The 9,751-nt window shown below is 44.8% G+C and overlaps 2 long non-coding RNA genes across 3 annotated transcripts; one reads left to right on the top strand and one right to left on the bottom strand.

Moving 5' to 3' along the window:
- Positions 1-992: 992 nt before the first annotated feature.
- LOC136353861 (uncharacterized) lies at positions 993-6,627 on the bottom strand. Its single transcript, XR_010737329.1, has 6 exons — positions 6,232-6,627; positions 2,696-2,849; positions 2,144-2,620; positions 1,796-2,051; positions 1,658-1,720; positions 993-1,571 (listed from the first exon to the last, which is right to left on the bottom strand). It is a non-coding gene; the product is annotated as an uncharacterized lncRNA (long non-coding RNA).
- An 8-nt stretch (positions 6,628-6,635) lies between these two features.
- On the top strand, positions 6,636-9,107 carry LOC107279416 (uncharacterized). Of its 2 annotated transcripts, XR_010737331.1 has the most exons (3): positions 6,636-6,855; positions 7,487-7,586; positions 8,365-9,107. It is a non-coding gene; the product is annotated as an uncharacterized lncRNA (long non-coding RNA). The 2 variants fall into 2 exon arrangements; XR_010737330.1 differs by lacking the exon at positions 7,487-7,586.
- The last annotated feature ends 644 nt before the right edge of the window (positions 9,108-9,751 follow it).

The following is a 9,751-nucleotide window of genomic DNA, read 5'->3' as shown; positions in this document are numbered from 1 at the left end:
TTCTGGTGTCTATCCATTCTCTGTATTGACATCTCCTTGGTGGTTCTTGGGAGGAAAGAATAGATGTAAAGCGAGCAAAGTTAGTAAATGTTGTGAGAAAATAAGGATTCATGTAATCAAAATATTCTTCCCATTAAATCGTCGTCAAGAATATTTTGACAAACAAAGAACCTTCGACCCAATGTTGTAGGCTTTATGGAACGAAGAACCTGACAACGATCACCACACCTGCATCTTGGACGGGCTTCCCATGGAGGGAGTGCCGTAGTTAGCACCCGTCAGTCGCTCTGTTGTTCATGACATTGTCGTTCATAAGCCGCTTTTCTTTGTAAGTATTGCTCAGTACTTTCGGATGCGAAATACCAGCGACCTTCTTGTAAACAAGTGGTTAGGTCAAGAACGGGATTTTCTGTATTGACCCACTCGATGTATGCGCAAGCCGTAGTGCGGGTCTGCCGAATAGAGTAGTGTTACGAAGAATAAAGCGATTGCCCATACGGAATGAATAAGCATATGCAGATAATAAAATACCTCACGGTCATAGTTAGGGCACCTAAAAAAGCGCCTTCCTCGAATATCAGGATTTCTCGAAGCCATTAGTTCGCATCGATCACCGCATAGGCAGAGAGGACGCTGGCACCAAGGTGGTAGTAGGTATACACAAGGATCGCTATGCCAGTTCGGATCCTCAACACCCCGGCGTCTAGCCATTGATGAAAGCCGGTAGGATTTGTAATGAAGCAAGTGGGGAAGAGAGTACTGAATGTGACTGAGTTCTGAAAGATTGTGAGGCCTCACTCGTTAAGGCGACTTATATAGACGCAAAAAATTGAGTGATATCCCTGACATGTGAACGTGGCGGGGCATGGTGGGTACGCCTGATTGGCGCCGAAAGTTACATGCCTGATCGGCGCCAAAAGTTACATTGGTCGTATGCGGCAAATGGCGGGCAAATACTCGTATCGCACGCGAATAAAGGAGGCTGCATCGGTGCGGCAGAAAGTAGTCGTGCATGCACCGAAAGGTATCGTGCATGCGCCGAAAGGTATCGTGCACATATAACAACAACGTAGTCATTACACAAGCATATAGTACTGGAAAGTGAAGCAAATAAACAAAGAGAAGACTGCTCTACTGGCCCTGCCCCGTGCCGCGACCACGCTTGGTCCTCCAGGCCTGTGCTCGCACGTGGTCCTGGGAGTAGGTGAAACGATCCGGTGGCACAGCACGGGTAGCACGAGTGTCTGGCGGCGGAGTGGACTGCGCCTGGTCCTGTGTCTGCACCGGCGGTGCGCCTCCCAGCTATGAGGGGCCGATGACGTCCTCTGTCGAGCCTGAAGCGAAGTCAAAGTCAGTGATGTCGAAGAGCAAGGTGGAAGGCACCAAGCGGTCCGACGAGGTCCCAGCATGGTCTAGTGGTGGACCCTGACTCGACGTGCCGGCTGCCTGTGACGAAGTCCCGGTGTACTGCCAGAACTGCGCTGAGAGCGAGATCGACGCAGCTGCCTGAGACGCTGACCCTGCAGCCTGGGAGAAGTGGGCGGCCTGCGTCATAGCGAACTAGGCGAAACCTACACATCGACAATGGGACCCTTGTAAGCTAAGACATAAAATGCATGTAAATTGATTGTCGAAGTAATGTTGTTTTTTTAAGTACCTGTGGGAGGCACAACAGAAGGCCTAGCCGAGGAAGGCGGGGTGCTGAATGGTGCACGAAACCCTGAAGCAATCGGCAAGTGAAACGGCTCACATATATGTACGAGGCATGTACAGAAAAATCCTTAAAAATACTTACCTCCGTGTGGAAGGGGAGTCGGCCTAGGAACATGCGCAGCTGGACGGGGACCAGTCGGTACGGGTGGCCGCTGTACAGCTGCGTTTGCCCGAGCAACGTCATCTGCACGACAGGTGAGCACTCGGAGAATCGAGCGCATCAACTCCACCATCCGCGTGTATGTCGTCAGGTGCTCCTCTACGGGTACCGGAATCCCCGCGCCTAAACGTTGGATCGTCATTGAACCGTCAACGACGACCCGATTGATGTCGTCGACCTGCATGGTTAATTTGTTCGTACATATTCGTAAAATTTGACGAAGAGAAAGACATGAAAACATAAAGGAATGGTGCGATGCAGGGTACTCACAACACGAGCGAAGTCCTGGTCGCGGTGCCTGGCGTAGAGGTCTCTAGTGCTCGCAACGTGGGGCTGCTGCTCCAAGGTAGCGAAGGTGACCCTAGTACAGGTGCATGGCTGGTACAAGCGTAGGTAGGCCTGGTACGCCTCCTCAGTGTGTGGCTCTCCCTCGTGGTCCACGACCTCCTCGGTTGCGAGCAACCAGTCCTCAACAACCAGTCCGTCAGATCGTCCTGCCAGTCCACACCCGTGGTCACTGGCCCAACAGCGTCTCCCGCGAGCGGTAGCCCCAGCACGTACGATACGTCCTGTAAGGTAGGGGCTACCTCACCGCACGGCAAGTGAAAAGTGTGCGTCTCTGGCCTCCATCGGTCGACCAAAGCTGCTAGGAGGGACCGGTCCACAGTCCATCATCTGGCCAGGTCCGTGTCGCCGGCGGCAGCCTCCACCAGCCGACACATCGGTAGGAAACCGGCAACACGCAGCCTGCAATAACAAATTAATATGTCATTATAAAAATTATTACAGCGCAACTAATTTATAATAATACACTGTTCGTACCTCTCGACAAAGGAGTCGTGAACCGTAAGTAGCTCACCGCACGTCCGTACCCGGAACGTCCCAAGCTGAGCCCCCTGCACCGCAGTAAGGTGAGACCGGTGTCGGTGATCTATCGCCGAGTCCAACAACTGAGGTGTATCCTGACGTGCCATCTCTGAAAAATATAGTATTTCGTGTTAGAACAATTCAAAAAGTAGTAATGTCAAACAAAAGATAACTTGTAAAATTATGAAATAGTAATAAAATCAAGAGAATAATTATGTACAACAAGAGTACAGGCTATTTAAATATAGCAAACGTTACTAAGGGTACATAATGATGACGTACAATTTAACATATATGTAGAGTTCGATAATATAACATAACATAACATAACATTACGTGTCGAAGTCCGACATTACATTAGCATACCTAAAGACACTAGGCGCCTTAGTCTGACGTTACATCACGAGACCTAAAGACATGATATGCCGAAGTCTGACATTACACGATGAAACATAAACACATCGATAAGTTCGAAACAAATTACAAGCAAAGCCACATGCCAACATAGAACATAAGAACTACACCACGTAGCCAGACGTGGCACGACGACGCCTAGGACGTGGTCAAGTGGAGGTAGTGCCTTCACCCGTAGGGCGAGCTCCATCTGCTGCTGATCCTGATAGTCCTGCCTCCACCGCACTTGGTTTCTCCTTGTCTTTAGGACAATGCTTGTAGGTGTGCCCACGTTCATCGCATTTGCTGCAACGCTTCACCCTGCCAGCCTCCGACTCGTCCATATCGTTGCAGATGCGACGAGTCTTCCTCCTTCCAGCCTTGCCTCAGGGCTTCGATGGGTCAGGAATATTGAGTACTTCATCGTTAGTCTCTGAGAACTCCCCAGCTATGCCGAACCCATAAATCTCGCCGCTCCATGTATGATATATTGCTTGCTTACTGAAGTACTGTGACACATATACTGCATCTGGTATGCCACACTCCGCTGCGGCAGCAATGACATGGGTGCATGGCCTGTGGAGCAGCTTCGGCTTTGCACAAGAGCAATGACATGTGCCGTCGTCTTTGAGTACACACTCCTGCTTCACTCTCTTGCGGTAGATACCCCTGCCTGCCTTATCTTGACATAGTATCTCAAACTTGTGCTGTTGGGTACCTGGCACTAGAGCTCGATGTTTCATGGCCTTTTTACGCAACTCCTCTAGCTTTTTCTGCATGAAAGTTCCAAACAAAATGCTGTTGTTCGGCATAGAGGGAAGAACTGCCTGGAACCGATCCCTAAAATACCTGCATGTCCCATGTAAAATGAACTCCACTATGCCAACTAGTGGCAGTCCATGGACACCGCACATCACCCAGTTGTAAACTTCTGCCAAATTTGTTGTCATTATTCCATATCTAGCACCACCTGTGTCATACGCCTTGGCCCATTTCTCTTTTGGTTCATGCAGAATCCACTGAGAAAATTTCCGAATCTCCAATCCAGTTCTTCTAACCAATGTTGGACTATCCGTTGGGAGAGGTCCAAGAGCTAGAGGAGGGTCAGCATCGACGGTCGATGGAGCCGCTGCACGCTGATCACTGCATTTGGCTATCAACTTATCTAATCTCTTCCAAAGCTCATTGAATTTTTTCTCCTGGTTCTGGTTGCATAGCCTCTTAAACATGTTCATGAGCTCCTTGTTCTTGAATTGCTTGAAGAAATTAGCTCCCATATGACGCATGCACCACCTACTCTGTACATCTTCCCACTCACCAGGGTATCCTCGTTCCATACTCCCAAACTACAACTCTTCTATCGCTCGCAGAATGCCAACGTGCCTATCATGTATCAGGCACACATTTGGCCTCATACCAACAACTTTTGTTTTAACCAATTTCAGGAACCAGTACCAGCTGTCGGTATTCTCACTCTCAACAAAATCAAATGCCAAGGGCAATACCTGATTGTTCCCATCTACCCCTATTGCTGTTAGTATCTGGCCCCGATACTTTCCTGTCAAGAATGTCCCATCAATGCAGAGAACAGGACGACAGTTCACGAATGCCATCTTGCATGCATGTAGAGCTAAGAACGCCCTTTGCAGCACTCTTGCTAGGATGTTCAATTGAGGGGAATTTCTTCACTTCGTAAGAGCTCCTAGGGTTTCTTTCCTCGATAACACTAAGCAGGCGTGGCAAATTGTCATACGAGGCTTCGTAGGGGAATTTTCTGTTTGGCCCTCCAGGCCTTGGCATAGCTAATAGTATACTTGTATGTCTCTTCGATGTGTCGGATTATTGACCTTGGTTCATATGTGAGATTATCGATGACATGCAGATACACCTCAGATGCAACAAATGCACATGTAATGTTCCTGTGGTATTTCTGAACACCAGGTAGAAAACATGTATGCTTGGTACGACTGACACTGTCCAATAATCCTTCCATTTCCCCTTATACGCGTGCACTCTCTAGGGACAACCATCTTTTTCCTTAACACACCGAACTTCATATTGCGACCGGTTGGACTTGGCAACCCAAAACTCTCTATGAAGTGACATTGCAAAATGTTTATCGCCTCCTTCATATCTTCTGCTCTACTATAATTCGCTCCCTGAATAACCTCATTTTCTTTGTACTCCCATCTCACACTATCCTCTTCAGAGACGACCAGCCCAGAAAAATCCTCACTAGCCCATTCTGCCTGCTGGATTAATATCCGTCTCATCATCTGACGAATCACCTTCCTCTACACGCTCGTTGTCAGAATCCTCCCTCTCCATTTCATCCACAATGGCACCGACAGTCTCCCCCTCGTCGGCCACTCCACCTGGTTGAATGCCCACTGGAGCTACTACGCCCCCGTCCTCTCGTGCGTTGACCTCCTCCACAAAAGTCTCATTTACTTCAACACTTGGTCCCTCGCCATCATCCATGTTCATCTGCACACCTGGATCCTTCGGGTGAACAAACGGAACCATAGCTAGAGGCCACCCGCGTTGCAATGCGTTTTCCACATACCATCTCTACACTCGAGAGTTTTGAACTGGCATTAGTTCCCAATAAAAACCCTCAGTTGCCCGACTTACTATAACATTGATTGTTATGTCACTTGTCTATGGATCAACTCTCAAGCCCCTCATTAACCATCCTTTTATAGAAGGTACACTCCTCTCAGCCGGTCTATCAATTCCCCTTTCTAATACAATAAAATCTGACAGATCTACACCAGTTGGCCCGTAACGGACGTTTCCTAGGCCATGGTAAACTTGGAATATTTGTTTGTTTGACATATCTGTCAACGAAATAACTAGATCATATTACTCTTTCATGCAATAAACATCTACAACGTAATATCTTCTTGTGTATGCCAATGCAACGGTAAAGTATTGATTCCAAACTAGCAGATCTACATAGTTACCGATATCTACAATACGCACTTCTAGATTAGTACAACTAAAACCCTAAAAATATAATGCATTTATTCAAACAAAGTTTTCAAAAATACACACTATTTAACTCAATAGTCACATATAGGATTTATGAATATTACCTGAAATCGGCGTCTGAATACGGCAGGGCTTCGCCCCTTCTTCTCTTCTCCTCCCCTTTCTTCTTGTTTTTTTTCACTGGATTTGAGGGGGGAGGAATGAGGGCTGGGGGCTGGGCGGCAGGCCTTTTATAGGCAACGAGGCCTGTCGCCCGGCCAGAGGGCAGCAATGGGCCGCCTGCAAAATGGCCGGCCCCGACTAGCTTTTTTGCATTCGGGCCCCTTGCTGCCCCAACAGAGGGCGGCAAGGGCTTTACTGCAAAAAACCCTCCCTCCGTCACCGCCCGTCCCTCCCCCGTTTGCCACGTCAGCTTGCCGCCCCAGAGGTGGGCGGCAGGGTCTATTTTTGCAATTTTTTTTGGCCGATAGATTATTTCTATAAATATTTTAAAAAAAAATCTAAAAATGAAAAAAATTCCTCTCCCAGTGCCGCCGCTTCCTAGGTAGCGCCGGCGACGCCGCCGCTCTCCCTAGCGCCGGCTACCACGCCCCACTCCGACGACCCCTCAAGCAGATGTCCCGCAGCCGCGAATCGGTTTCTTGGCTCCATGCTTCTCTGCCCCTAAGCTAAACCTAACTTCCAACCTCCTCAATCCTAGATGCAGCCGCCGGCAAAACTCCGGCGAGGTAAGGATTCAGGGGAAGTTCCCAGGCCCCTACCGCTGCTACCACTTCGATTCCTCTCTTCTATCTCCTTTTTCCTGATCTCTAGTGTGTTGTACTAGTAAGGTGTTCTTTCCCTTATGATTTATTATGGTTGTGATACACTGATGATACTTGGAGACTAATCCTAATGATCAACTTGATGACTCTATGCTATGGATTGTAATTACTAGTTCTAGGGTTCTAGATCAATTCATTTGCTAGATTGGATGATGCCTGTATGCCCATGATAGATGAATGCTCACATGAATATATCTTCTAAAAATGCAGGACTGAAATTAAAAGCACACTAACATGATTTTGTCCTTATAAGTATGCTTGCATGTAGAATTAACTGAAACACTGAAATTGTTAAAACACTAACATGATCAAGTCCCTATGGATATTACTGCTTCCTGATAATTCATAAGCCACTACTAATTTTGCACTTAAACTGAAAAAAAATGAAGATATACATATGCACATATTACACATATAAATCCCATAGAATTAGTAAACTCATGCATTGTTTATCCTTGATATTACTACTGTCCAGATTTTCATCTCTATATACTTGTGTGATTAATAACCAAATTTATAAATTATTTAATTACAGTGGTTGATGAGGACATGGATTAAACTATTGGTCAACTAATTATATACATATCCACTTGATTCAGATGCTATGCTCTAACCTCTTCTCTAGATTATTTTCTGTAAGAACCTATGGTTTTCTGTTCGGTATCCTTAATTCCTCAGTTCTATTCTTTTTACTAAAACCTGCTGCTACATGATCTTCTATATTTTAATCTGAAATACCAGTGCTTCCTGAACTTGGTATTATATACTAAATGAATGTTTCACCCAAAATCCAATTATATGGTGATTCTATACAATCTAAAATATATACTACTGTTTACTAATTGAATGATGATTTATCTACAATTGAACTAGCCTAATTGACAGAGTTGTTATAGTCCTTATGCTTCATGATAAATTAAATCTGTGCTAGGGTCCAGATACTAATTTCCAAGTCCATGGCTAAATCTAAAATCTGATTTTATCTATATGTCAAGAATATCAATATTTGTACTATGGATAAACATCTGCAGTTACTAAATTTGATAAAGGTATAAGACTGATGATATGTTTATATACATTCTACTGTTTCTTGATTTATCACCTGAGCACCTGTTTATCTATAGTAAAATTTTAGTTACACAAACTGTTCTGAAGATCAAACAATTAATATGAATATTTTACTGAATCTGATATGTTCTGGTTCAGCTTCTAATGGATGCAAATGCAACACCCAAGGCCTACACATACTAGTATATGCACAGATCAACATAGCTGCCATCTCCTTAGGTTCATTTTTCAGGTTTAATGGATATGACTAAGTGCATGCACACAACTCCTAAACATACTATTATATGCATCAACCAAGAATCATGCCATGATGTGATTTCCCTCTTATTCTAATTCTTTTTCCAGATTACCTTATTTGATGGTCCTACTGTGGCTGTGGAAGACTAATGACCGTGTGACTCTCCTCTGGTTCTACAGCTTCTTCTGAAATTGGTCAGGGTGTTGCTCCTCCTCTTGTTTACTGCTGCCCTTCTGGATCTGCTACTTGTTTCTCCTCTTTAAATTGAAACCCCTTGCTCTACTTGAAACACATGCATCCCCTTTCTTTTCCTTCTACTCTCTCACCCTGGTTGTTTTTCTATGGCTGCTGCTATTGAGATTTGGTGTAACTGTGGTGCCGGATTACTAGCTACTGCTCTGCTATTTCTCTCTTTTGAGGTGGTTTTGCATACGAACTGCTTGCTGCTACTGCTGTTGCGGCTGAGGCTGCTGCGACATGGCTGTGCTCTTGCTGTTGGTACTACTACTGCCACTGCTTGCTGCCTATGCTGATCTGCACGACCAAACCGAGGCTGGTTCACAGATAGCTGAGTTAATATATGTGGGAATTTTTAGTGAAAGCTAAGTGACTCACCTACTTGGGCTAGATGGCTGCTCCTAGCTTTGACTCCTATGCAGTGCTTGATCGTTGGAGTATTGTAGGGTTTCACTAATTTTTTTTATTTAGATAAAGTCTGATATAATTAGGTACTTTTGCACTTGAGTCCCTCAGAGTCTCTAATATTGAAGGTTGCTTTGAGATTAGGGACTGATTTGTAATTGCCCTAGAACTCAAGAGTTTTTCTGAATAAATAATTAATTGAATCTTCGACTGAGATGGTTCAGTTTATGATATTATACTATATCAACAATATATGAGATGCATACTGTATAAGATTTTTCTAGTGTATAAGATTTCTAGTGCACAATTATATGCATGTATATATGCAGACCTGTAAATTGTAAATAAAGAATTGTGTGATTTCTACTGTGCACATGTGTACCTCACTTCGTGACGACTAATCTACACTATAATTTGACCAAAACTAAATGATCCCACTCCTCACAAGGTTTAGTCTAACAAACAATAAATCAATAATGCATATGGATATGACTTAATAAATAAATAACAAGGAAACGATCAAAAAAATGATTTAAGATCCATAATAGAACAACAATCAACATATTTATAAGTCCTAGCCAGCATCGTGGCTCAATCAACACCGCTCTCAGCCAGTGTGATCAAGTCAATAGCATGAATAAGACTATAGCTAAAAACCCGGGTTGTTACACGGAGGCCCAAAGAGGGAGGAGGGACAGTGAGGCTGCGGGCTGAGGGAGGGAGAGAGTAATATTTGGGCCGAAAAGGGCCCAAGGACAGGGAGAGGAGTTTTAATTTGTTTTCTATTTATTTTAATAGGTTAAATGAATTCTTTCGTATTAAAATTAGTTATTGAGTACCGAAAATTTACGG

Source organism: Oryza sativa, chromosome 11 (genome assembly GCF_034140825.1).
Source record: "Oryza sativa Japonica Group chromosome 11, ASM3414082v1".
Classification (NCBI taxonomy): domain Eukaryota; kingdom Viridiplantae; phylum Streptophyta; class Magnoliopsida; order Poales; family Poaceae; genus Oryza; species Oryza sativa.
The sequence above is the reverse complement of the archived record's forward strand: the minus strand, read 5'-3'. Positions and strand labels throughout refer to the sequence as shown.